The following is a 27,477-nucleotide window of genomic DNA, read 5'->3' as shown; positions in this document are numbered from 1 at the left end:
CTTCTGACACATCTGCAATACTTACCTGCCCTGTCCCATTCGCGAACGGGGCACTCGAACGCGGGCTGTCTGCAGGTATATACGCTCTGATTCCTCTCGTTTTCTCGTTGCCTTCATTTCGCTAAACGTATGTGAGAGAAAGTAATATGTCGTCCGACGCCTGCTGGAAGGTACGCTCTCGAAATTTCAACAGCACACTTCCGCGGTTTGCCCAGCGCCGCTCTCCTAGCGTCTACTGCAGGAGCTAGCTGAGCGTCACCGTACCGCCCCCGCGCTCACTACACGATCACGTGACGAAACGCGCCTCCCTTCGTTGGATCTTGTCCCTCTTTTCTGCTAATCCGACCTGGTAAGGGTCCAGACTAATGAGCTATACTCAAGAATATTTCGAACGAGTATTTTATGAGCCACTTCTTTCGTGGATTAATTACATATCCTTAAGATTCTTCCAATAAATCTCAGCCTGGAGTCTGCTTTTCCTTCAGTTACCTTCATGTAGCCATTCTGGTTTAGGTCGCTCCAGACAATTATTGCTTTACATTTTATAGTTGCTACTGTTTCCAGTTATTTATCGTCATTACTGTAAACAATCATTGGTGCATTCATTCGCCTGTTTATGCACAATAGACTACATTTATTTATATCCGGATGAGATACGACCACCTGCACGTACCGCGGATCCTCTGCAGGCCTTCCTGCATTTTGCTGCAGTTTTCTGGCCTGCAGACAGCCGCGCCGCCTGTAAACATACATACGGATCTCCCAACGTTACGTACTACATCGAAGCGCCAAACAAACTGGTCCGACATCGCTGCGGCCGGAAAGATCCTCCAAGAACGGGACCAATCCCGACTGAAGAGAATCGTTCAACGTGGCAGAAGTGCAACCCTTCCGCAAATTGCTGCAGATTTCAATGATGGGCCATCAATAAGTGTCAGCTTGCGAACCATTCAACAGAACATCATCGATATGGGCTTTCTGAGCCGAAGGCCAACTCGTGTACCCTTGATGACTGCATGACACAAAGCTTTATGCCTCGCCTGGGCTCGTCAACACCGACAATAGACTGTTAATGACTGGAAACATGTTCCTTCAACAGATGAGTCTCGTTTCAAATTGTATCGAGCGGATGAACGCGTACGTGTATGGAAACATCATGAATCCACGGACCCTGTATGTCAACAGGGGACTGTTCAAGCTGGTAGAGGGTCTGTAATGGTGTGGGGCGTGTGCAGTTGGAGTGATATGGGGCCCCTGATACGTCTAGATACGACTGTCAGCTGACACGTACGTAAGCATCCTGTCTAATCACATAGATCCATTCATGCCCATTGTGCAGTCCTACGGACTTGGACAACTCCAGCATGGCAATGCGACATTATTATTGAGCATATCTGGCATGCCTTGCAACGTGCTGTTAAGAAGAGATCTCCACTCGCTCGTACTCTTGCGGATTTATGGACAGCCCTGCAGGATTCATGGTGTGAATTCCCTCCAGCATTACTTGAGACATTAGTCGAGTCCATGCCACGTCGTACTGCGGCACTTCTGCGTACTAGCGGGCGCCCTACGCGATATTCGGCAGGTGTACCACTTTCTTTGGCTCTTCAGTGTCCATTTCTCTGGGCACGCAGAAAGATATCAGACTGCTTTTGTCATTACTTAAATACAACTTTCTGAGAGCAGTACAAGTGTGCTGAACTCCGGCCGACCTCAAGTTAATAATTGGATCCCATGAGCTGCAATGCGAATCCGAACTGCTATGTGTCCAATGTGTAGCAGGATAGCGTTCCTCGTACATTGATGAACGTCCACCTCCACTGCAGACTATCCCTACGTGTTGCCGTCTTGACCCAGCGACGTCGACATCTACAACTGCATTGGACAAGGGGTTATCAAAACTGGACCACGGATTAATGGAAAAGTGTTGTCTGTTCTGCTTACACCAGGTTGACGGTCGTGCAAGGATACGCCGCCATCCAGGTGGTCGACCGCCTACAACACGCTCTGCGTCGCGGACGCAAGCCGATGGCAGCAGCATTATGCTGCGGAGGACATTCACCTTTGCTCCCATAGGACCTGTGTCAGTAATTCGAGGCAAGATGGCAACAGTAAAGTACGGAACATTATTACGGACCACTTGCGTCTTTTCACGCTTGATGTCTTCTCCGACGGCGCTGAGATCTTCCAGCAGGATAACTGTCAGGCTCACTAAACCAGACTCGTGTTGCAGTGGTTTCAGGAGCACAGTGGTGAAGTAGCGTCCTTGCCTCGGCCACCAGGTTCTCCTGATGCGAACGCGATGGAACCCATGTGGGACGTATCGGGCTCCAGCTCCACCCAGAAACCACCGGCCCGCAGTTTACGGGAATTGCGCGGCCAGTGCGTAGGCCTCCGGGAACCTAGCAAGTACTTGTCCAAAACCTACTGTATTTCGTTCCAGATGTGGACCAGCTTGCTATTAAACACACGGTCATTATGTTTTGACTCCATCAGTGTATTTACTACATCGCAGCAACATCCGAACTGACTTTCATCTTTCATTACAACCTATTACAAAGTAAGCTTGTCTTCATTTTATATTCTTACGTATTTATTTTTTATTTTATTTTTATTTTACGCGTCTAGTTCCGTAGGACCAAACTGAGGAGAAAATCTGCAAGGTCGCGTAACGTGTCAGCACATGAAATTAAAACATAAAAGTAGTAACAGATAAAATAAAATGTTTATGCACCCAAAAAAAGACAAGCCATAAGTTTAAATAAACGCAATCAACAATATGACGTAGGAATCAGCTTAATTTTTCAAGGAACTCTTCGACAGAATAGAAAGGGCGACCCATGAGGAAACTCTTCAGCTTCGATATGAAAGCGCGTGGATTATAGCTAAGATTTTTGAATTCTTGTGGTAGCTTATTGGAAATGGATGCAGCGGTATACGTACTGCGCACCTTTCTGCACAAGAGTCATGGAAGTGCGATGCAAATGCAGATTTCTGCTTAGTATTGAATGAAAGCTGCTAATTCTTGAAAAATGGCAACCTTAAGTCTATGAACGAGATCCTGAATGTGCGCTTTCCATGACTGTATACTATCTATCTGAACACCTGCAAATTTGAACTGTTCAGTTTCACTAATCATAGGCCCATTCTCTGAAATTAAAAAGTCGGCTTTGTCGAATTGTGTGTTGGGAACTGTAAAAACTGAGTCTTACTGAGATTTAGCGTTAGTTTATTGTCTACAAGCCATGAACTTATGTCATGAACTAACTGTTTGAAACAGTGCCAAAATGAATCACTAACACTACAACCCCTCAGTATGCACAGATTATACTCTGGAGCCACTGTACACAGCCCTTTTGGGTGTTGAATTTTTTTTCCGGCAGTGTATAATTCAGAAATCGACTGAATTTGGCTATTAATAAACCCATTGGCGCCTACCGTTGTGGCCGAGCGGTTCTAGGCGCTTCAGTCCGGAACCACGCGGCTGCTACGGTCGCAGGTTCGAATCCTGCCTCGGGCGTGGATGTGTGTGACGTCCTTAGGTTAGTTAGGTTTACGTTGTTCTAAGTCTAGGGGACTGATGACCTCAGGTGTTAAGTCCCATAGTGCTTAGAGCCATTTGAACCATTTTTGAAACCCATTGGCAATGCACCATGACTTAGTCAGAATTTGTGTTCAGTGTTGTATTAGCTAACGCCCACAATGAAATGCGAACGTACAGTTGAAAATGTCGTTAGCAGACGAACACGTTCTCGTGTTCCAGAAGCAATGGCCCTGCTGACGTGCAGCGCGGTCACGGAAGGCTCATTGTGTGCGGCCGCTGGTACGTTTCCCCTCGCGTCACAAGGTCAAAACAACTCGCTATGTTTCCGGAACCGGCATGCCTGATTGCAGCGCTAGTATCTTCTGTTTGTATTGAACAAGGGACTTCTTATTTGATTCCTTTTCGTTTGGATCTGCTTCAGTGACGGATGAATTTGTAAAGCTCCTTCCCCCCCCACCCAACTCGTACTCAGTTCATTAACATGGATAATCCAATTTGTCATTTCGTATCAGCTATATCTTATTAAAGATTTTATGTCCAGTGGCTATGGAATTTCACGAATACCTGACAAACAGTTAACAACAAACACTGCCACAATGAGATTTTCACTCTGCAGCGGAGTGTGCGCTGATGTGAAACTTCCTGGCAGATTAAAACTGTGTGCCGCACCGAGACTCGAACTCGGGACCTTTGCCTTTCGCGGGCAAGTGCTCTACCGTCTGAGCTACCCAAGCACGACTCACGCCCCGTCCTCCTCTGCCAGGAAGTTTCGTATCAGCGCAGACTCTGCTGCAGAGTGAAAATCTCATTCTGAAAACATCCCCCAGGTTGTAGCTAAGTCATGTCTCGGCAATATCCTTTCTTCCAGGAGTGCTTGTTCTGCAAGGTTCGCGGGAGAGCTTCCGTGAAGTTTGGAAGGTACTAACGGAAGTAAAGGTGTGAGGACGGGTTGTAAGTCGTGTTTGTGTAGCTCAGATGCTAAAGCACTTGCCCGCGAAAGGCAAAGATCCTGAGTTCGAGTCTCGCTCCGGCACACAGTTTTAATCTGCCAGGAAGTTTCAACAAATACTGCCGTTGAACAAACAGCACTGCTCTAGTCTCGTGCCACACGACTAAAATGACGATTTCACCCAGTAAATCCACCTATCTACTACTAAAAGGACATCTCATCAGAAACCCGACAGTAAGAATAGACGGTTCACCAGTTCTCCGACGACGAGAGACACGCTACCTGGGAGTTATCATTGATGAGAGGTGGAACTTCGGAAAACACACTGATACTGTCACCCAGAGAGCCCTTCAGATATTAAATAATCTCATTTCAATAGGCCACAAAAGATTCCATCTTCCTCCAGACTTAATCAGACTCTATCACAATAGTATCTTAACCTCAGTTGTGGGCTATGGCTCGGGAGTCTGGGCGCACAGGCTCACGAGGGTTGTGCCCGCCATGGCCGTGAGAAGGGTCCAGAGAAGCATGGTATTAAGAGCAGTAGGTGCCTATAGAACATCTCCGGGGGGGGGGGGGGCTATTAGTCATAATGGGGCTCTGCCCCCTGGACATAAAGATAAGAGAGCAGGTGGCGTGATATTGGGCCAAGAAGGGAAATTATGAGAAGATTGCTGATATTATGGGTATTAGAGTGGGGGATATGAGAGAGATAAGGAAAAGAGGGGAGGAGCTCTGGCAGGAGACTGGGGAGGCAGAAGAGACGGGACGAAGAACCTTCCAGTTCCTACCTGATGTCAGGGAACGACTTGGACTGAAGTACTTCGAGCCTACGCGAGGGCTGATCCACTTTCTCACTGGCCACGCACCCTACCCGACTTATTTATGTCGATTTGGGAAGAGGGCAACACCAGCGTGTGACTGTGGTGATCCGGAGGGTACACCCGAGCATGTAGTTTACGAATGTCCCCTCTTCAATGATGTTGCCAACACACTACGAGACAGACTACCCAACCGCGACACATACCAACTACTCAGACAAGAGGAAACATTTCAGACCTTAAACACCTTGGCTAACAAGGTATCTCGAAAAGTTCTAATTGACTATTTAGGTGAGATACAATAACCACCTATTGCGTCCAGGAGCCCTATTCCCATGCCACCTGTGCGTGGACTGGCCGACTACATCTAAGTTGGAATCCGCCACGTGCAGGACTAGGGGGAGTAGGGAACAACCACCGATCGTGACACACACCGGATTTGACGTAGGATAAGTTAGTTTGTAGGACTTAGTTATAGGAAATTAAGATAGGGACTGCAGCGAATAAACATCGAGGCCTGCCCAGTGCCAGGGGCATGCTCTTCGGGATTAGCTCGAAGAGCAAGGCAAGTGCAAGTAGGTTTATATCTTTACTAGCACACATGTGACGCTGCAGAATACATATATAAATTAAATTAGTCATAGGAATTAGGTATAAATAGTATATGTAGATATTAGATGCCCATTGTTACTAATATTAACTGTAGCTCACCAACTAAAACTAAACTAGCTGCAACATTTTAATATAAATGTATAAATGTTAGGACCCACTAATGAAGTAAGGTAGTGGGTTAATTTGTATAATTATAATGGTTTTGATAATAAAGATTTTAAAAAAAAAAACACTGCTCCCGAAATTAAAATTTTTGACACTGTTACTGGTAACGCACATGCTTTAAACGAGCCAATGCTCATTGTTACTGTTGTGTACACGATAAAACGGCGTAAGAAATAGTGTTTCAAAAAGGTTCATCCTATTTCACAAGACGGTACACGAGTTGGAGAAAAATACGGAAAATCCGCGAGAAGTGCCTGCTTGAACGTAAGTGCGTGTGCTAGCCAAGCCTGCAGTGAGTACTGCTGTAATTTGAGCACGAGCGGTACCTGTGTAATGTCCGCAGTACGTTGCAAGTTTCAGAAAATTTGAAAGTTTGTGATAAGTTCCTGTCGGACCAAACTGCTGAGGTTATCGGTCCCTAGGTTTACACGCCACTTAATCTGACTAAGTTACGCCAAGAACAACACACAACACCCATGCCCGAGGGAGGACTCGAACATCCCACGGGGGGAGCCGCGCGAACCGTGGCAATGCGCCCCAGACCGCACGGCTACAGGGCGCGGCGCAAGTGTCGCAACAGTTGTAACGTCCCCTTAAAAAAAATTATATACGACTGTGCTTAAACTGACAAACAATATTTTTAGCGCAACGCAATCTGACTTTCAGAAATCCCTACAAAGGAATGGCCCTGACTAACATTAACCTGTACCTTTCACAAATCACTTACCTCACCAAAAATCTTCGTTACTCGAACTACCGCAATACAGCGAGCGCCACTACTGCCAGCTAAATAAAAGATTCAAACTACTGAAGGCACTAACTATGATAGGCATAGTTAGCAAATGAAAGATTTTAATAGAGAACAAACAATGTATTTACCTTAATAGTCATAATATATATAGCAGTTCATAATATCCAGTATAACAAATTTCAAAACTCCGCCATCTCTCTCCCCACATCCACCACTGCTGGCGGCTCACCTCCAACTGCCAACGCTACGCGCTGTTCACATCCAGCTGCCGCTGCCCAACACTACAATGGCAGACAACAATGCAAACTGACCACAGACTGCACACAGCACAGCCAGTGATTTTCATACAGAGCGCTACGTGGCGTTACCAATAAGAAAACATAAACAGCCTACTTACACAGTGTTCTGTTTACTTGTGAATGCACGACATCGCAGCTTACTGCAGTCTAACGAGGGCAAGTGTCGGTGCTCGTGTGGTGGGTGCATCCGTAACCAAGGGAGACGAAGTGTTAGGTGTTTCAAAAAGAACAGTATCGAAGATTTACACCGCACATAGGGAAGGCGACACGAGGCCCCAGGAGTAGATAACATTCCGTTAGAGCTTGGGAGAGCCAGCCCTGACAGAACTCTTTCATCTGGTAAGCAAGATGTATGAGACAGGCGAAATACCCTCAGACTTCAAGAAGAATATAACATTTCCAATCCCAAAGAAAGCAGGTGTTGACAGATGTGAAAATTACCGAACTATCAGTTTAATACGTAACGGCTGCAAAATACGAACGGAAAAACTGGTAGAAGACCGCCTCTGGGAAGATCACTTTGGATTCCGTAGAAATGTTGGAATAAGTGAGGCAATACTGACCCTGCAACTTATCTTAGAAAATAGATGAAGGAAAGGCAAAACTACGTTTCTAGCATTTGTAGACTTAAAGAAAGATTTTGACAATGTTGACTGGAATACTCTCTTTCAAATTCTCAAGGTGGCACGGGTGAAAATACAGGGAGCGAAAGGCTACTTACAATTTATACAGAAACCAGATGGCAGTTATAAGAGTCGAGGGACATGAAAGGGAAGCAGTGGTTGGGAAGGGAGTGAGACAGGGTTGTAGCCTCTCCCCGATGTTATTCAATCTGTATATTGAGCGAGCTGTAAAGGAAACAAAAGAAAAATTCGGAGTAGGTATTAAAATCCATGGAGATGAAATAAAAACATTGAGGTTCGCCGATGACATTGTAATTCTGCCAGAGACAGCAAAGGACTTAGAAGAGTAGTTGAACGGAATGAATAGTGTCTTGAAAGGAGGATATAAGATGAACATCAACAAAAGCTAAACGAGGATAATGGAATGTAGTAGAATTAAGTCGGGTGATGCTGAGGGAATTAGATTAGGAGATGAGACACTTAAAGTAGTAAAGGAGTTTTGCTATTTGAGGAGCAAAATAACTGATGATGGTCGAAGTAGAGAGCATATAAAATGTAGACTGGCAATGGCAAGGAAAGCGTTTCTGAAGAAGAGAAATTTGTTAACATCGAGTATAGATTTAAGTGTCAGGAAGTCATTTCTGAAAGTATTTGTATGGAGTGTAGCCATGTATGGAAGTGAAACATGGACGGTAACTAGTTTGGACAAGAAGCTTTCGAAATGTGGTGCTACAGAAGAATGCTGAATATTAGATGTGTAGATCATATAACTAATGAGGAGGTATTGAATAGGATTGGGGAAAAGGGAAGTTTGTGGCACAACTTGACTAGAAGAAGGGACCGGTTGGTAGGACATGTTCTGAGGCATCAAGGGTTCACCAGTTTAGTATTGGAAGACAGCGTGGAGGGTAAAACTCGTAGAGGGAGACCAAGAGATGAATACACTAAACAGATACAGAAGGATGTAGGTTGCAGTAATTACTGGGAGATGAAGAAGCTTGCACAGGATAGAGTAGCATGGAGAGCTGCATCAAACCAGTCTCAGGACTGAAGACCACAACAACAACAACATATACAGAACCTAGATAGGAGTAGCTACACTCGTATCTGCTTTTGCGGTTGCACCGGAATACCGGGATGTTGCATGCTGGTTACTTTATGCCAGTCTGATATTTGTTGCATGCGGTATTCATTGTGCTGCAGTTTTAGCATGTAGCAATTTATTTCCTTTATCGGGAAATCGAAGAAAAAGTGCCTGTGTTCAGAGAAGGTGATAATGCTATTTTCAACAATTGAAATTCGAGCTAGAACAAAATTCAGCGATGGCAGTAGTCTAATAACATGTTTTCGTAAAACAGAACGTTCACGATTTTCACAAAGGGTTGGAGAAGACTATGCAACCTTAAGAAAACTCCGACCGAGGTGGCGCAGTGGTTAACACACTGTGCTCGCCTTCGGGAGAACGACGGTTCAATCCCGCGTTCGGCCATCCTGATTTACGTTTTCCGTGATTTCCCTAAAACGGTATAGTTCCTTTGAAAGGGTACAACCCACTTCCTTCCTCATTCTTCTCTAACACGATGGGACCAATGACCTCTCTATTTGGTCCCCCCCCCTCCCCAAATCAACCAACCTTGAGAATACGCAGTCTGCTCCTCACAATTCAGAGGAGTTAAAGTGAGCTTCCGACAAACGTGCATCGGCGGATACTAAACTGATTATTAAAAAGAGGTTGGAAATAATATTATCATAGACTCGATTTTTCTCTGTGAGTTTCATTTGATGGAACTCACTTTCGTCATTTTAATCATAAACGAGGTAAACTGTTTGTTTACTTTTTCGGTGCAAGGTTTATTCAGGTGCTAAAATTGGGTGTGTTGGCTGATATCTAACGGTAACTGTCCCAGAAACGTTGAAAATCACTACTGTAAGGAATACCGCAACTTCTTTCCAGAATGTCCATTGCGAGGAGAGAAAACCAGCCACACTTAGAGGTCATCACCAAACAGCGCAATTTCTTTCGACACCCTTCCATTTTTTCTTTATCGGTTCAGAACCAAATATATTTTGTTTTATTATTATTATTTTTTACTCCCAGTACATTCACAGAAATAATGCGAACACTACTCTCATTGTACTATATCACACTGACTCTCATTCGGGTTTTGAAAATTCATATATGCAAATTCATAACATGATGTCTGGCAGAAGCTGACCCGAGTGAGCGACAACTGTTCTGGTCAGTTTAAATTCGATATCATCGTGAGATTACACACACACCCCCAGTCGGTGAAAAAACCCGTAGCAACAGGAGTACCAACCTGCGAAATGAAAACTTCTCTCCGTAAGCAGCTGTATCTCTGTAATGAATAAAGATTAAAGGTTTGTTATACAGTCCGCCGCTCGTGGTCTCGCGGTAGCATTCTCGCTTCCCGAGCACGGGGTCCCGGGTTCGATTCCCGACGGGGTCGGGCATTTTCACCTGCACCGAGATGAGTGGGTGTTGTTGTGTCGTCTTCATCATCATTCATCTCCATTAAGATCGGAGAAAGGCAATGGCAAACCATCTCCATTAGGACCTTACCTAATACGGCGGAGCGGGTCTCCCGCATCGTTCACACATGCTCTGTCAAGCAGCATGGGTTTTCATTTAAATTCCATACAGAATGTTTTATTCGGATTAAGCCGAGCGGAGTGGCCGCGCGGTTTGAGCGCCATGTCACCGACTGCACGACCCCACCCGCCGGAGGTTCGTGTCCTCCCTCGGGCATAGGTGTGTGTGTGTGTGTGTGTGTGTTGTTCTTAGCATAACTTAGTTTAAGTAGTGTGTAAGTCTAGGGACCGATGACCTGAGCAGTTTGGTCCCTTAGGTATTCACACACATTCGAACTTTTTTTTAAATTCTGATTAGTCAATATTACCACTTCCTAATATCTGGTGTTCTATTTGAAACGTCCCCTTTGAACAATTTATACATGACTGTGCTTAAACTGACACACAATATTTTTTAGCGCAACGCAATCTGACTTTCAGAAATCCCTACAAAGGAATGGCCCTGACTAACATTAACCTGTACGTTTCACAAATCATTACCTCACCAAAAATCTTCGTTACTGGAACTACTGCAATACAGCGAGCGCCACTACTGCCAGCTAAATAAAAGATTCAAACTACGGAAGTCACTAACTACTGATAGGGATAGTTAGCAAATGAAAGATTTTAATAGAGAACAAACTATGTATTTACCTTAATAATGTTGAAAAAGCATAATATACATAGCAGTTCATAATATCCATTCTGTACTCAAAAATCCGCCATCTCATTTCCCACATCCACCACTGCTGGCGGCTCACCTCCAACTGCGCAACGCTACGCGCTGTTCACATCCAGCTGCCGCTGCCCAACACTACAATGGCAGACAACAATGCAAACTAGCCACAGACTGCACACAGCACAGCCAGTGATTTTCATACAGAGAGCGCTACGTGGCGGCGGCGTTACCAATATAAGAACCTAAACAGCCTACTTACATAAAGAAAACATAAACAGCCTACTTACATATTCTCCTACTTTTAAACGTAAATAGGTACGTGATTTGTCTACCGCGCAGTGTTATTTGACCATGTTGCTGCGTATTCCCAATCCCCCTCTGCCCCCCCTACCCCCCTGGCCCCCTTACCACCACTCCCCCCCCCGCCACCCTCCCCCCCCCCCTCTTTCCCAACGCATCATTTATTACGTGTGGTATTTCTTCAAACAAACTCTGTATCTCCTATAGATGGCTCATACTCCACGACAAAATATAATTCTAGATTGATAAATAAATCGGTTCGAGCATGCACGTAGTTATCGAAGATCCATTTTTGCAAGCGCTGGAAGCTGTGCTGGTATGTTTGTATTTTAGCCGGCGTTCGTGCTCCACAGAGAGCGAGACGCCATTGTTCGTTGTTCTTCTCGTGTACCGCTATTAGAGTTTCTGTTGTTTCTGTTGCAGGCGCTATTAGAGTTTCTCTTGTTTCTGTTGCAGGCGCTATTAGAGTTTCTGTTGTTTCTGTTGCAGGTTCCCTCATATTGAGAGACGGCAGTGTAGGCACACGGAGAAATACATTGCAGCCGGTGGCGGTAACAACTGAGCACTCAGTCAAGTAATTTCATCTGATAGTAAGTAGTATGAAGAAAATAACCGCTTAATTTGCGCTGCTAATCGTTATCTGGTGGTTCACTGCGACTCTCCAAGTCAGCGGCGAAAACCGCACACACAGTCGTACCGGAAAATTAGAGTAATGTGGAGAGATGCAATGGAAAAAAATGGAAGTAAACGAAAAAAAAAAAACTTCCGTGGCTCATGAAAAGCACCTGGTTGTTTCTGGAAGATGAAAGAATTCTTGTGAGGCAGTCTGAAGGACAACGCCCAACATGAACGTCTAACACTACGTACCAGATAGTTTCCGGTCTTTTTCCGTCTGTCCCAAAGACGTCAGCTGATAGTGTGGAAGACGTTCTTTTTCAGCCCCTTGCACGTGTCGAGTGATTCAAAAAGAAATAACAGGCTTCGATTGTTTCTTACAGAAATCTATAAAAGACAGAAACTCATTGCGCGTATGAGTTATTCCAACAATCATCGTGGAATCGTATAATGGTACAGAGTGTGCACAGTCTTGTCTATGTTTTCACGAATTTGAATTCGCTACTACGGTTCAGAGAAAATTCGGGACTCAAAGACAAAGTGTCGTGTTCAGTTACTGATACACAGCCAGATTCGGCCAGAAGGCCTCGTGGCCAAAAACAGTGGTCAATTGTGTCCGCGCGCGCTCGTGTGTGTGTGTGTGTGTGTGTGTGTGTGTTGTCTGGCCGAAAGCTCACATGTTTAGCAGTCCTTTTGTTGAGCCTCCCTGCGAATCAGCATCTCCTCTATATGGTTAGTAGCATTCTATCCTTTTCAGAATATTTTCATTAATTTATAAACACCATGGGTATAAATGATCTAATGGATAACGTCGGAAGTTCCATGATGGTGTTAAACACTTAAGACGTCCAGCGGTATAAACTTGTACTAAATCCAGGAATAATCGCAGAGGATCGGCATTTGTCGCAGTGATTGACAAAATAAACAAATGTAGCGCGTGTCCATAAACAGCTAGAAAGACCCGTTATTGTTTGATTGCAGAAAAATCACTGGAGGCAGCCACATGCTTTAAATATTTGAGCGTATGTGTACGAAGTAAATTTAAATCGAACATAAAACTGATCGCAGGTAAGGCAGAGTGAGACACATCGGAGGAATCCTCAGGAAGCAGGTTACAAAATCCCCGTTCGTCCAGTGCTTCAATACTGCTCTTCGGGCTGGAATCTGTACATATGGGACTGACAGAGTAAATAGAAGATATACACTGAAGAACCAAAGAAACTAGTACACCTGCCTAATATCATGAAGGGCCCCCGCGAGCACGCAGAAGTGTCGCAACACGACGTGGCATGGACTCGACTTAAATCTTGATAACTGCTGGAGAGAAACACCATAAATCCTGCAGGGCAGCCCATAAATCCGTAAGAGTACGAGGGGATGGAGATCAGCACGTTGCAAGGCATCCAAGATATGCTAAAGGATGTTCATCTCTGGGGAGTTTGGTGGCCAGCGAAAGTGCTTAAACTCAGAAGAGTGTTCTTGGAGCCACTCTGTAGCAATTCTGGAGGTTAGGCGTGTCGCATTGTCCTGCTGGAATCGCCCAAGCCCGTCGGAATGCACAATGGACGTGAATGGATGCAGGTGATCAGATAGGATGCTTACGTACGTGTCACCTGTCAGAGTCGTATCTACACGTATCAGAGGTCCAAAATCACTCCAACTGCACACTCCCCACATCATTACAGAGCTTCCACCAGCTTGAACAGCCCCTGCTGACATGCTGGGTCCATGGATTCATGACGTTGTCTCCATACCCGTACACGTCCACCCACTAGATACAATCTGAAACGAGACTCGTCCGACCAGGCAACATGTTTCCAGTCATCAACAGTACAACGTCGGAGTTGATGGGCCCAGGCGAGGCGTAAAGCTTTGTGTCGTGCAGTCATCAAGGATACACGAGTGGGCCTATGGAAGCCGATACCGATGATTTTTCGTTGAATGGTTCGCAAGCTGACTCTTGCTGATGAGCATCATTGACATCTGCAGCAATTTACGGAATGGTTGCCCTTCTGTCACGTTGAACGATTCACTTCAGTCGTCGTTGGTCCCGTTCTTGCAGAATCTTTTTCCGGCCGCAGCGATGTCGGAGATTTGATGTTTTACCGGATGCCTGATATTCACGGTACACTCGTGAAATGTACGTGAAAGTCCCCACTTCATCGTTACCTCGGACAAGCTGTGTCCCTTCGCTTGTGCGCGGACTATAACACCACATTCAAACTGACTTAAATCTTGATAACTTGCCATTGAAACAGTGGTAACCGATCTAATAACTGCGCCAGACACTTGTCTTATATCGGCGTTGCCGACCGCAGCGCCGTATTCTGCCGGTTTACATATGTCTGCATTTGTATACGCATGCCTATGCGAGTTTCTTTGTCTCATCATACTACAAAAGCCATCTCATGGTGTGTAGCGGAGGGTACTTCTGATACCAATAATTGATTTGCCCCCCCCCCCCCCCCTACACCGTTCCACGCGTGAATGACGTGAGGGAAGAATGGTTATCGGTAAGCCTTTGTGCTGGCTCTAATTTCTCGAATTTTCGAATGGTGATCATTAGGTGGGATGTATGTTGGAAGAAGTAGGCTTTACCAGCGTAATAAGTCTTGAAAGTCTACTCGGGTTTGCTGCCGGAGCAGCAGACTTTCAAAGGATTAGTATGTTATCCGATTATTCCCGAAAGGTAGTCTCTGGAAATTCTATAGTAAACCACCTTGATTCACGCCGCCTCTCTTGTAATGTCTGCCACTGGGCTTTGATGAGCATCTCCGCAATGCTCTCGCACCGACTTGCGACCGAACCGCTGAATCTTTCCATCAGTAAATGGGGTATGTTCTCCACTGACTCGGTTGTTTTAACCCCCTCCACTGACGGAATGACCCACTTCCCAATTCCGTATGTATAAACCCAATACGGACTTGTAGCTGTCACGCCTTTGCGCTTACTGCTACGTATTTTAACTGTAAATAGCTCAGTCCCAATGGTAAGAGGCAGTAGTGAATTCACGTAGTTAATATTTGAATCCAGCACAGCTGCCACAAGCTCAGCTCACTTTTACTCCACTCCTACCCTCGCCATTGCACCACATTAACTAGGTGCTACGTGGACCTTGCTAAATTCACTTGCGTATACATTTTTGACCGTTACTCGCCAGTATTTACCTAATGATTAGTACACTCCTAACCGGACTATTTCCCTAAGAGCTGTGATGATTGAACGGGTTCGATCCACGGCCTACAGTGCCCTACAGTTCACATGGTAACACTGCCTACCTGACCCACTTAACTTGGTAGTGAGCTTATGTATCCAATCACCACTGCTAGCAGCAGTGGATAATCCTATCAGCACGACGAGAGCAGCAGACTTACCGTCGAATCCTCCTGAAAATACTTATAACTACGGTCGCCAGCTCTGAAGGAGCAAAAGAATAAATCAATTTTTGGGCTCGTTTCAAAGTGAAATGGCTTGAGTTGAATTTAAACTTAATTCTGAATATTACTATTTCTGATCATTCTAGATGATTCTACAAAGCAAATACTCTCTCCTATGTTTGAGGTTACTACACTTTACAATGAACAACATGCGTCGTAATTTTACTCATTACTATATTCTGTCCTCTGCACTTGCATAAAAGAAAACTGGTATTCTCCTTTTACATGTATACAAAGTTCGACTTAACAATTGCAAGCAGTTTTGCCTTGGGTAGACGTGTCGGTGCTGGTGGTGAGATGCATGTGGCTAACGCAGCTCTTCACGCCTCATGCCCTTAATGGCGGCTGGAACTATGAGCTGTAGCACTCGTATAAGCTACTGCACGTCCGCCATAAAATCTGGGCACAGGAACTCTTACAATCAGCCCCAGTGGCATAGAGGCGGCTTCAACAACCATTCGTCGCGTTTTACTCCAAAAACGGCGACGATATTCGCCTCTTCGCTGTTGCACAATCACTTTTGCGTGGGCACAGTTACGCACGTCCGATCACGTCAACACTCCCCAGGCCATTCCATTGTTCAGTCCCTGTGTCTCCAGCTACCCCTAGCTACGCTCGTATCACCAAGAGTGGGGACGTTCCCCTACCACCTTTTTACCGAAATCATTTAGTATTTAAGAATATTTATATTTACTACCCTGGAGTCCATACCAGTCATAATAATTTACTACTAGCGCTTTACAACATTAAATTATACAGTAATAACTTATAATTACCAAGAAAAAGAATACATTTGACTCTGAGAGCTTAGTGCATTGTCTGACAGGCAGCGCTAATTCCCAGTTTCGCCAATAGATGGCATCAGGGTGCACTCCCTGGCAGTCTCACACAAGCGCGCCCGTTCCCGACGCGCGGGCTCCAAATTACTGTCAGCCCACCATCATTTCAGTTCCGTTACAGACTGAACGATCCCGTGACGAAAGGCGCCACTCTTCTTTGGACCTTCTCTCTGCCTCTCTTCTACCAGTCCTACCTGACAGCGGTCCCATTGTCGTAAACAATACTCGAGAAGGTCGAATAAGCCCCTTATAAGCCACTTCTTTCTTGGACGAATTACGTTTCCTTAGTATTCTTCCCACGAATCTCAGTCTGGAAACTGCGTATCTTACTATTCCTGTTGTGTGGTCATCCCATTTAAGGTCGGTCTGACATGTTATTCCTAGATGTTTTAAGGAAGATGCAGTCTCCAGGAGTTGTTCATCGATAGTGTAGTTGTACAGTACGGGCAATATATTGCATTTATTTATTTACGTTCAGGGTCAACTGCCAGAGCCCGCACCAGTCAACAGGTAATTCTGCAAATCGATACTGTCTTCTGGCGTCGATACTTCGCTACAGACAACCGCATCATCTGCAAACAGTCTTAAAGAGCATCCGACACTTCCTACTGGATCATTTATGTACATTGCCAACAATAGCGGCCCTCTCGCACTACTTTGGCGTACTCCGGAAATTACCCGTACATTTGTCGATTTTGCCAGGTTCAGGGCGACGTGTTGAGTTCTGTCTGCAAGGAAGTCTTGAATACAACTGCAGATCTCGTCCGATACTCGATGAGCACCTGTCTTTTTTTTTCACTAAACCGGCATTGCCGGACAGTGTCAAGTGCCTTACTGACGTCACGGAACACGGCATCAGCCTGAGCGCCGTTGTCTACTGTGCTGTGGATCTTATGGAGGGACAGAGCGAGCCGAGTTTCGAAAGACTTCTGATAGCGGAATCCATATATATTATTGTGGAGAAGATTTTTCGTTCTCCAAAAACGCAATTTTTTAGCATAAAAGATTTTCCATTGACGTCAACAATACAGGGTTATTACAAATGATTGAAGCGATTTCACAGCTCTACAATAACTTTATTATTTGAGATATTTTCACAATGCTTTGCACACACATACAAAAACTCAAAAAGTTTTTTTAGGCATTCACAAATGTTCGATATGTGCCCCTTTAGTGATTCGGCAGACATCAAGCCGATAATCGAGTTCCTCCCACACTCGGCGCAGCATGTCCCCATCAATGAGTTCGAAAGCATCGTTGATGCGAGCTCGCAGTTCTGGCACGTTTCTTGGTAGAGGAGGTTTAAACACTGAATCTTTGACATAACCCCACAGAAAGAAATCGCATGGGGTTAAGTCGGGAGAGCGTGGAGGCCATGACATGAATTGTTGATCATGATCTCCACCACGACCGATCCATCGGTTTTCCAATCTCCTGTTTAAGAAATGCTTCTGCTTTAGCCTTTTCCGTTATGATTTTCCAAACCGTCGGCTGTGGTACGTTTAGCTCCCTGCTTGCTTTATTCGTCGACTTCCGCGGGCTACGCGTGAAACTTGTCCGCACGCGTTCAACCGTTTCTTCGCTCACTGCAAGCCGACCGACCCGTTTATTTCCCCTTACAGAGGCATCCAGAAGCTTTAAACTGCGCATACCATCGCCGAATGGAGTTAGCAGTTGGTGGATCTTTGTTGAACTTCGTCCTGAAGTGTCGTTGCACTGTTATGATTGACTGATGTGAGTGCATTTCAAGCACGACATACGCTTTCTCGGCTCCTGTCGCCATTTTGTCTCACTGCGCTCTCGAGCGCTCTGGCTGCAGAAACTTGAAGTGCGGCTTCAGCCGAACAAAACTTTATGAGTTTTTCTACGTATCTGTAGTGTGTCGTGACCATATGTCAATGAATGGAGCTACAGTGAATTTATGAAATCGCTTCAATCATTTGTAATAGCCCTGTATAGGTCTATAATTGTGCGTATCATTTTCGAAAATAGGAATGACCTGCGCTTTTTTGCTGTCGCTGGGTACCCTTCGTTGCTACAGCGATCTATGATAAACTGTTGCAAGAAGGGGAGCAAGATCTTTCGCAGACTCTATGTAGAATCTTATGTGCATTTCATCTGCTCCTGGTCCCTTGCCATTACTAAGCGACAGTAGTTGCTTTTCTATTCCGCTATCCGTTATCTCAATATTTGCTATTCCGACGTTCGTACTGGAACTGAAAGGTGATGAAGGGCTCTTCAAAGCGTGGTCCGAGTCACAGGAGCGGGCCGGTGGAGACTGCAGTATGCTATCATGGGGGACATTCGACATTCACCTCGCCTTCAGCGGGACCTGTGGTAGTAATCAGAGGCTTATGGATTGCACGAACATTGTTGCGGCCCAGTTGCATCCCTTCACGACTGGTGTCTTCGCCGACGGCATGGCATCTTCCAGCAAGATAACTCTCCACACGTAATAACGGACAGAATCGTGCTACGGTGGTTTGAGGAACCTGATTGTGGTCTGTCGTTGATGTCTCGCCCACCAAATTCGCGTGATCTAAACCTGATGAAACGTACAAGGGGTGACAGCGGCAAGGGGGGGGGGGGGGGGGAAGAGAGGGGACTTACGGATATCGCATGACCTGTGCGTAGAGGGTAGCCGAATCCAAGCTACTGGGAAGCACTGTTGTGATCCAAAGGTACACGCTATTAAACACGTGTTCACAATGTTTTCCCTAATCAGTACTATTTGCAATAGTTATTCTGAAAGTGAAAGAATACCGGAAAGCCACAGGAATAAAGAAACCCATCCTACTGACATAAGGTTTGATGATCGAAATAAAAAAAAGCAACGAAGCCTCCCCCATTCGGTAACGCAGTACTGCCATGACGAAACACAGTCAGTGTTACGGATAGTGACTGCGGGAGAATAATCTTCATTTTCCATAGTTTTGTTCCATCTGTAAAACTCTCAAGCGGGAAGCAGTGTTCTTTCCACGCCAGTACTTTTCCAGACGCTACAAAAAAATGCTGTGCGCTCGTCCTTGAATAAAACGTCACTCACACACTTACAGCGAAACGTCGTTACAGACTGCAAAAAAGCGTACATCTTTTCAAAAAACTGTGCAGAATCGGAGAAAGCAGAAAACATCCAATCACCGCACCAGAAGAGGTACAGCTGTCCTTGAGTCTCTCTGATTTTATCTTGAGCGGAAACATTAGTCACGTCTTGCGGCGTATCTCGAACCTTTAATACATCGACCCTCAGGGGAATTTTCTGTAGCAACTTCACGTCTGTCTTTTTATTACACGATGGATATGTCTCTAATCTCCTTTGATCATAAACGAATTGAAACGTCCCCTTAGAACAAATTATACAAGACTGTGCTTAAACTGACACACAATATTTTTAGCGCAACGCAATCTGACTTTCAAAAATCCCTACAAAAGAATGGCCCTGATTAACATTAACCTAAACCTTTCACAAATCACTTACCTCACAAAAATCTTCGTTACTCGAACTACTGCAATACAGCGAGCGCCACTACTGCCAGCTAAATAAAAGATTCAAACTACGGAAGTCACTAACTACTGATAGGGATAGTTAGCAAATGAAAGATTTTAATAGAGAACAAACAATGTATTTACCTTAATAGTCATAATATATATAGCAGTTCATAATATCCAGTATAACAAATTTCAAAACTCCGCCATTTCTCTCGCCACATCCACCACTGCTGGCGGCTCACCTCCAACTGCGCAACGCTACGTGCTGTTCACATCCAGCTGCCGCTGCCCAACACTACAATGGCAGACAACAATGCAAACTAGCCACAGGCTGCACACAGCACAGCCAGTGATTTTCATACAGAGCGCTACGTAACGTTGCCAATAAGAAAATATAAACAGCCTACTTACAGAATGAAGTGGAAGATCTCTGGTCTCGCGTTTTGCAGGAGGGCGGTTCAGATCCCCGTCCAGATTTAGATTTTCTGTGACTTGGCTATGCCGCCTGAGGCGAATGCCCGCATGGTGCCTTTCCAATTTCGTCTCCCAACCTTCCCCTCTCCGAGTTTGTGCACCGTCTTACCTCGCAGTCGACGGGATGTTAAACCCTAAGCTTCTTCCTTTCCTTGCTTTAGTTTACGTTTTCAGAATTCTGGACGGCTTTCTCCACCGTTAATAATCCAGATTTCGTTTTCCATATTATTCCGCTGCTCTGCTTCCTGAATTTGAACTTAACCTTTGAATGGAAGGAATCACATCGTTTCTCAACTTCGCTTCCCATGGGAATAGTTCTGGTTTTCAAGTATTCCATTATAGTGCGGGTATATCTTACGCAGACAAATGATTATACGGTACAGAAGCCCGTGCATGTGTATTAGACTCTACTATACATTAAATTTGATCGTATCATAACTTAAACAAATAATGTTAAACAAACAATGTTCAAATGCTAAATCTTCTTCTTCTTCAGTAGCGCTACAGCCCTTGGTGAGCCTTGGCTTCTTCAACGATCTTCCTCCACACTTTTCGGTAATTTGCTGCTATTTTCCACCCACGGACTCCTACACTGGTGAGATCCATTATTAAGTCGTCAATCCACCTTCTTCTAGGTCTGCTGAATGCATCACACCTTTCATCATTTTCTTTGGGATTCTGTCCTCTGCCATTCTCTCCTAGTGTCCTAGCCATCGTATTCGCTGCGATTTCACAAATTTTACTATGTCCCAACTTTGTATTAACTCGTGTAATTCGCCATTGTAGCGTGTTCTCCAGCCTTCTTCCTCCCTTATTGGCCCATAGATTTTGCGTAGTATTTTCCTCCCAATGCTTCTTAGATCATTTTTATCGTGTTCTGTCAACGTCCATACCTCTGACCCGTATGTGATAACTGGGCGGACTAGGGAATTATGTATTACCAGTTTTGTTTTTATTGTAACAAGGCTATTTCTGACAAGCTGCATATTTGCAAAGTAAGCTCTGTTTCCTGCTTGAATTCTTTCCCTTATAACCTTTCCAATACTGTTATCATTTGTTATTAGGGCTCCTAAGTACTTAAAAGAGGACACTCCTTTGAAGCATTTCCAATTGATGTTTAGGTTTTTAGGGGTTCTTCTGGCCTCAGATTGTGACATTACCACATATTTTGTTTTCTTTTCATTTACTATGAGGCCAATTTCTAAGCCTTTTGTTTCCATTGCCAAGTATATTTCTTGGAGTGTATTGATATTTCTTCCTACTATAGGAATGTGATCAGCATATGCACATAACTGGCTAGTTTTCATAAATATTGTGCCTCTTTTGTTGATTTTATTTACTACACTATGTAGGGCTATATTGAATAGTACACTGGAGAGACTATCACCTTGTTTCACGCCTTTATTGAAGTCAAAGCTTTCACCTGTTCTGCTAAGGACCTTTACTATTGCTCTTGTCTCCGTCATTGCCCTTCTGATCAGTCTTATTAGTTTAGCACATATACCAACCTCTTTCAATACTCCGTACATTTCTTACCGATTTATGCTGATTTATGCTATCAAAGGCTTGTATGAAGTCGATGAATAGGAGATGCAGATCTATATCATATTTATAGAACTTTTCCATCATTTGTCTTATCACAAATATTTGATCAGTTGTTCCTCTGTCTGATCGAAAGCCACACTGATATTCCACGAGTATGTCTTCTGCACACTTCTGTGTGCTTTCGTTTAACATGCTTGTGAAGATCTTCTTAAAAGTTGTGCTTAGGAGTGTTGTACCTCTATAGTTTTCACATGGTGTTCTGTCCCCTTTCTCATAAATGGGGATTATTTTTCCTGGTTCAAATGGCTCTGAGCACTATGCGACTTAACTTCTGAGGTCATCAGTCGCCTAGAACTTAGAACTAATTAAACCTAACTAACCTAAGGACATCACACACATCCAAGCCCGAGGCAGGATTCGAACCTGCGACCGTAGCGGTCGCTCGACTCCAGACTGTAGCGCCTAGAACCGCACGGCCACTCCGGCCGGCTATTTCTCCTGTTTTCCAATTATCTGGAATAGTTTATATTTCCTATGTATCTGATATTAATGTGTGCAGTTCCTGTATTACAGCCTCACTGCCAATTTTTAATAATTCTGCGATTATGCTGTCTTCCCCAGGGGCTCGATAGTTTTTTGACTTGTGCACAGCCTGGGAGACCTCTTGCAGTGTTAGCTTTCTTGCCTCATTGGTTTCATTGTCTACTTCCAGCTCCACTCTTTCCTCCTGTGCGGCTGTCTCTTCATCTACTAGGCTGGTGCTTAATGTATCTTTGAAATACTCTTCCCATCTTCCCACTATCTGTTCTTCCTCCCTTATCATTTTCCCATCTTTACCGGAACAGGCCATTGTTTTTGGCTGGAATCTATTCTTCATTTTGCCTACCGCGTGATAGAACTTCCGTATTTCACTCTGTTACTTTAACTCTCCTATTTCTTGAATTTTATTCTTAGTCCACTCTCATTTCTTTCTCTTTCATAGTCTGTTAGCTCTTCTCCTTAATTCTATGTATTGTTCCACATTATTTCTGGTTTCTCTCTGTAGCACTTTTGTTCTTGCCCTGTTCTTTTCCTCCATTGCTGACCTGCAGTCTTCATCAAACCATTCCTACGTTTTTCTATTCCTTCTTATGCCTATTACTTCCTCTGCAGCAAGTTTACGGACTTTTACAATCCTGTTCTACCTTTCGTCAACTCCTACTGCGGTCTCTTCATTGCTCAACTTCCTGTTGAATGATTCGGTAACAAAGTTATTTCATCATATAGAAATGTCATGTAGATGCGATCATATCCTGAACTCGGTACAAATTAAATTTTTGGTAATCCATGACTATGTACGAGGGTTGGAACTTCAATAGTGGCAATTCTTTATTTACAGCTCGTACAAAATAGATACGTGTTTTAAAGTTTTACTGACCTTCATAGTAGTCACGAACATTGTGTATAACCCACTGCCAGCGATGTGGAAGTCGTAGGGTACTCTTAGCAGTGCCAGTCGTGTTGACAGTTCGAGCGGCGAGGTCTATTGCCCGACGAATTTGTAGCAGTTCTGATGTAAATGCCGTGAAGTGTTTCCTTCAGTTTAGAAATCGAGTTGAACTCACTAGGGCTTATGTCATGGGAGTGCAGTAGACGGTATAGCACTTAGCAGCCCCATCAGTCAAAAAAATCAGTAACAGCTTGCACTGTACGTGCTTGAGCAGTGTCCTGAAAAATGATGGTCATGTGCTGTTCATTTCTGGAACAAAACCTATGGCCAGCTTAGAGACAGAAGTGATGACACTTTCTGCAGGACCTGACCGTCATTTTGCAGAACAATGGTCAAGCACGTACAGTGCAAGCTGTTACTGATTTGTTTGACTGATGGGGCTGCTAAGTGCTATACCACCTACTGCAGTTCCATGACTTAAGCCCTCATGAGTTCTACTCGATTTCTAAACTGAAGGAAGCACTTCACGCTATTCGCTTCAGAACTGCTACAAATTCGTCGAGCAATAGATCGCGCCGCTCGAACTGTCAACACAACTGGCACTGCTAAGAATATCCTACGATTTCCACGTCGCTGGCAACGGGTTACACAATGCTCGTGACTACTTTGAAGGTCAGTAAAACTTTGAAACACGTATCTATTTTGTACGAGCTGTAAATAAAGAGTTGCCACTATTAAAGTTTCAACCCTCGTATAATATCTGCTAAAATATTTTTTGCACGCCACTTGAAATACTCGTATTGCATATTTCAGATTTTATTAACATACAAGGGGAGCTCAAAAAGCAATGCAACCCTTTTTTCTCGGCCAATTTCGGTTGAAAAGTGGAGAATTTGTTGTGGGACATCGTCGAATATTCCAGCTTCAGCCCCTATAGCTTCAAGAAGTTACGATACGTGGCGCCGCTGTACGTAGCCTTCAAACCGAGCGAGGTGGCGCAGTGGTTAGACACTGGACTCGCATTCGGGAGGACGACGGTTCAATCCCGCGTCCGGCCATCCTGATTTAGGATTTCCGTGATTTCCCTAAATCACTCCAGGCAAATGCCGGGATGGTTCCTCTGAAAGGGCACGGCCGACTTCCTTCCCCATCCTTCCCTAATTCGATGAGACCGATGACCACGCTGTCTGGTCTCCTTCCCCAAAAACAACCAACAACCGTAGCCTTCAAAATGGCGTCTGTAACGGAAGTGTGTTCTAAGCAGAGTGCTGTCACTGAGCTACTTTCGGCAGAAAACCAGAGCACCGCGGGTATCCGTAGGCGGTTCCAGAATGTCTACGGAGACCTGGCAGTGAACAAAAGTAAGGTGAATCGTTGGGCGAGGCGTCTGTCGTAATGGCAGCAAGTTCGCACAGACTTGTCCTATTTATTTCCCGCGTGCCTGCTGGCCGCTCACAGCTGTGAGTCCTACAGTGTTCAAACGTGCGGACACTCTCACTCAATCCCGCGTCCGGCCATCCTGATTTGGGTTTTCCGTGATTTCCCTAAATCGCTCCAGGCAAATACCGGGATGGTTCCTTTGAAAGGGCACAGCCGACTTCCTTCCCCGTCATTTCCTAATCCGATGAGACCGATGACCTCGCTGTTTAGTCTCTTTCCCCCCAAACAACCCCAACCCCCAACACTCTCACTCGAGGTGATCGACGGATAACAATCAGACAGCTCGCTGCTCAGTTGGACATCTTTGTTGGAAGTGTTGACACACTAATAAACCAACTGACGTATTCAAAGTTGTGTGCCCGCTGTGTTACTGGTCACCTAAAATAAGACCATAAAGAGCAACGAAGGACCATCTGCGCGGAATTGCTTGCGCGTTACGAGACTCGTAGTAAAATTTTTTTGCCGAACATCGTCAGAGGCGATGAAGCTTGGATTCGTCACTTCCAACTGGAAACAAACCAGCAATTCGTGGAGTGGTGCCACTGCAAGCTGCACCCCCAGCTGATAAGGTCGTAGCGACGGCCTTCTGGGACTCTCACCGTGCGATGATCAACCCTAAAGTGTGAGACTTTGCGCGTTCTTCGCCACAAAAATGCAACCGAACTTCTCCTTCCCCAGGACAACTCAAGGCCTCACAAAAGTCCGCTCGGCCGGTCGGGGTGGCCGTGCGGTTCTAGGCGCTACAGTCTGGAACCGCGCGACCGCTACGGTCGCATGTTCGAATCCTGCCTCGGGCATGGATGTGTGTGATGTCCTTATGTTAATTAGGTTTAAGTAGTTCTAAGTTCTACGGGACTGATGAGCTCAGAAGTTAAGTGCCATAGTGCTCAGAGCCATTTGAACCATTTTTGAAAAGTCCGCGCACCAGAGACGAGCTTGGTCCTTCCGTCTTCCTTCTCGGCGGGAAGCAGTACGCAGACGATGGTGGAGGTTACTGAAGCAGCAAGACGCTGGCTCCGACGCCGACCAGAAGAGTGCTGCCACGCTGGCGTACAGGCCCTCCCATTAAGGTGGTGTAAGGCCGTCGAATTGAGCAGAGATTATGTTGAAAAATAGAGTTTTGTAGCCAAGAAAGTGGGGAATAATACGGTGTATTGGATTCCTTTATAAAACCAACCTGCTTTCAGAAAATAATGTGTTGCATTACTTATTGAACACCCCTCGTATTGTAAACTAATACACTACTTCTGAAAATAAGTAATTAACAGACAATCGAAAATACACTGCTGATATTCTGCAAATATTATTTATTTTACCACGAACAAGCTTTCGGCTTCTTAGGCTATCGTCAGGTGACAGCTAAACCCAGTGTCACAGATAAAACGACTGAGCTGTGCGTGGCTCGTGTTCGTGCTATTTCTTATTTTACACCCTGTTTTTACCGTACTGCCACCTCGTTATGTTAATTTTCAATGACTGGTGTCATTGAGTTTCTGCCTTGCCTGCCCGTCAGCGGCAGCAGCAGCGCTTATCGATATAAGGCCTGCCGTATTATCTTTGCTGGACTGCTATTACTGCCCGGTCATCGTGTGTCGACGGGTCGGCTGGAACGTGGCAGCAGTTAGTTCGGAAATGGCAGTGTTTGAGTTAGCACGCGGCACAAGTTCAGTCGGCGCGCGGCAGCAGTGAGGTCCGGACCGTCACGACTCGCTCGACGGTTGCCGACACACACGATTGGAGTGGCGACGACTTTGGTTGGTCGTCGGTCGGTCGCCTTGCCGGACGACTTGTGTTCGGCCGGCGATCGCTTGTGGGTTAGCTGTGTGTGCCGACTCGTGATTCCTCCCTGTTTTAGTACAGTCACTGCGTTAACATTGTCTGGTTCTTTGTGCAAGTGTTCGTGAAACTGTGTGTAGTTTGTGTGACTTTGATTGACAAGTTATTTTAAATGTCGTCGACGTACGGCCTCTGAGGAGTCGGTCGGTTGGCGTGGAGCAGTGAGGAGTTCTCGGCGGGGCGTAGTTTGGCCGGGGCCCGCTGGCGGCCTCTGCGCGGTGTCGGGGAGTGTGGCGCTGTTCCCATTGCTACGAGGGCCGCGGTTGACCGACCTTGGTCACGAAAGTCGAGTTTTTATTTAACCTACCAGCAAGTCAAGAATGTACACATTGTGTCGTTTGGAGTTCGTTGTCGGCTGTCGGCGTATTCCCGCGAGCAACAACTTGCTTTTCAAGTTGGAAAATTCTAGCCACCCTCCGGTGGAGTTTCACTGTATTTTATGTTTTGAATTGAAGTGTACCAGCGGAATCTTCTGCCTTGTGGCCATTAACGTTCCGGTTAACTGCCCCGGGCGTTGATGTAAATTTCAGTCAGTGTAGTTTCCTCATCGTGTTGTGCTGTCCAGCACAGTGTGCAGTTTGACAACTCCGTGTATGACTAGTTGTGGGCACCAATATCTTCTACGTTGCTCCGTTGAACTCCCTGTTGTGCCCTGGTCGGGTGAAGTGGAAGTTATCTTGTTAGTGGGTCCGCTGACTGTCGGTCGGTTGGGTTGTCGTCGGATCGTGAATGGTTGGCTCGACTGCCTGTCTCACCTAAGCGAGCGTTTGTGTTTGAATTACAGGCCGACCATCAAACATCTGGGTGCCCTTGTGTGTACTGCCTTTTTTTTTTAAATTGTTCTTGTTGTCGGTACCTGTATGGCTTCTAGCCGGTTTTGTGTTTTAAATTAGATTGTTTTACTCTTAAGGCCTTCAGCCTAGTAAAGTACTGTTTCACGTAAGCCCTATGGTATTTTAAACAATTTTTGAATTTTTAAGTCTTCGGCCTTTGGCCGATTTGAATATAACTTGTTTACTTCAGCCTATCGAATTTCTA

At 45.2% G+C, this 27,477-nt stretch overlaps 1 protein-coding gene across 1 annotated transcript in view; it reads left to right on the top strand.

Annotated features, from left to right (window-relative positions):
• The window catches only part of LOC126092595 (protein croquemort-like), a 233,621-nt gene that overhangs the window by 88,708 nt on the left and 117,436 nt on the right, over positions 1 to 27,477 (top strand). Inside the window, exon 2 of the mRNA XM_049908289.1 lies at positions 11,825 to 11,925. The gene's annotated coding sequence lies outside the window, so the exon portion shown is untranslated. The remainder of the gene's footprint in view (positions 1 to 11,824; positions 11,926 to 27,477) is intronic.

This window comes from Schistocerca cancellata, chromosome 7 (assembly GCF_023864275.1).
Source record: "Schistocerca cancellata isolate TAMUIC-IGC-003103 chromosome 7, iqSchCanc2.1, whole genome shotgun sequence".
NCBI classification, from domain to species: Eukaryota; Metazoa; Arthropoda; class Insecta; order Orthoptera; family Acrididae; genus Schistocerca; species Schistocerca cancellata.
Note: the sequence above shows the minus strand (reverse complement) of the source record. Positions and strands in the feature narration are given on the sequence as shown.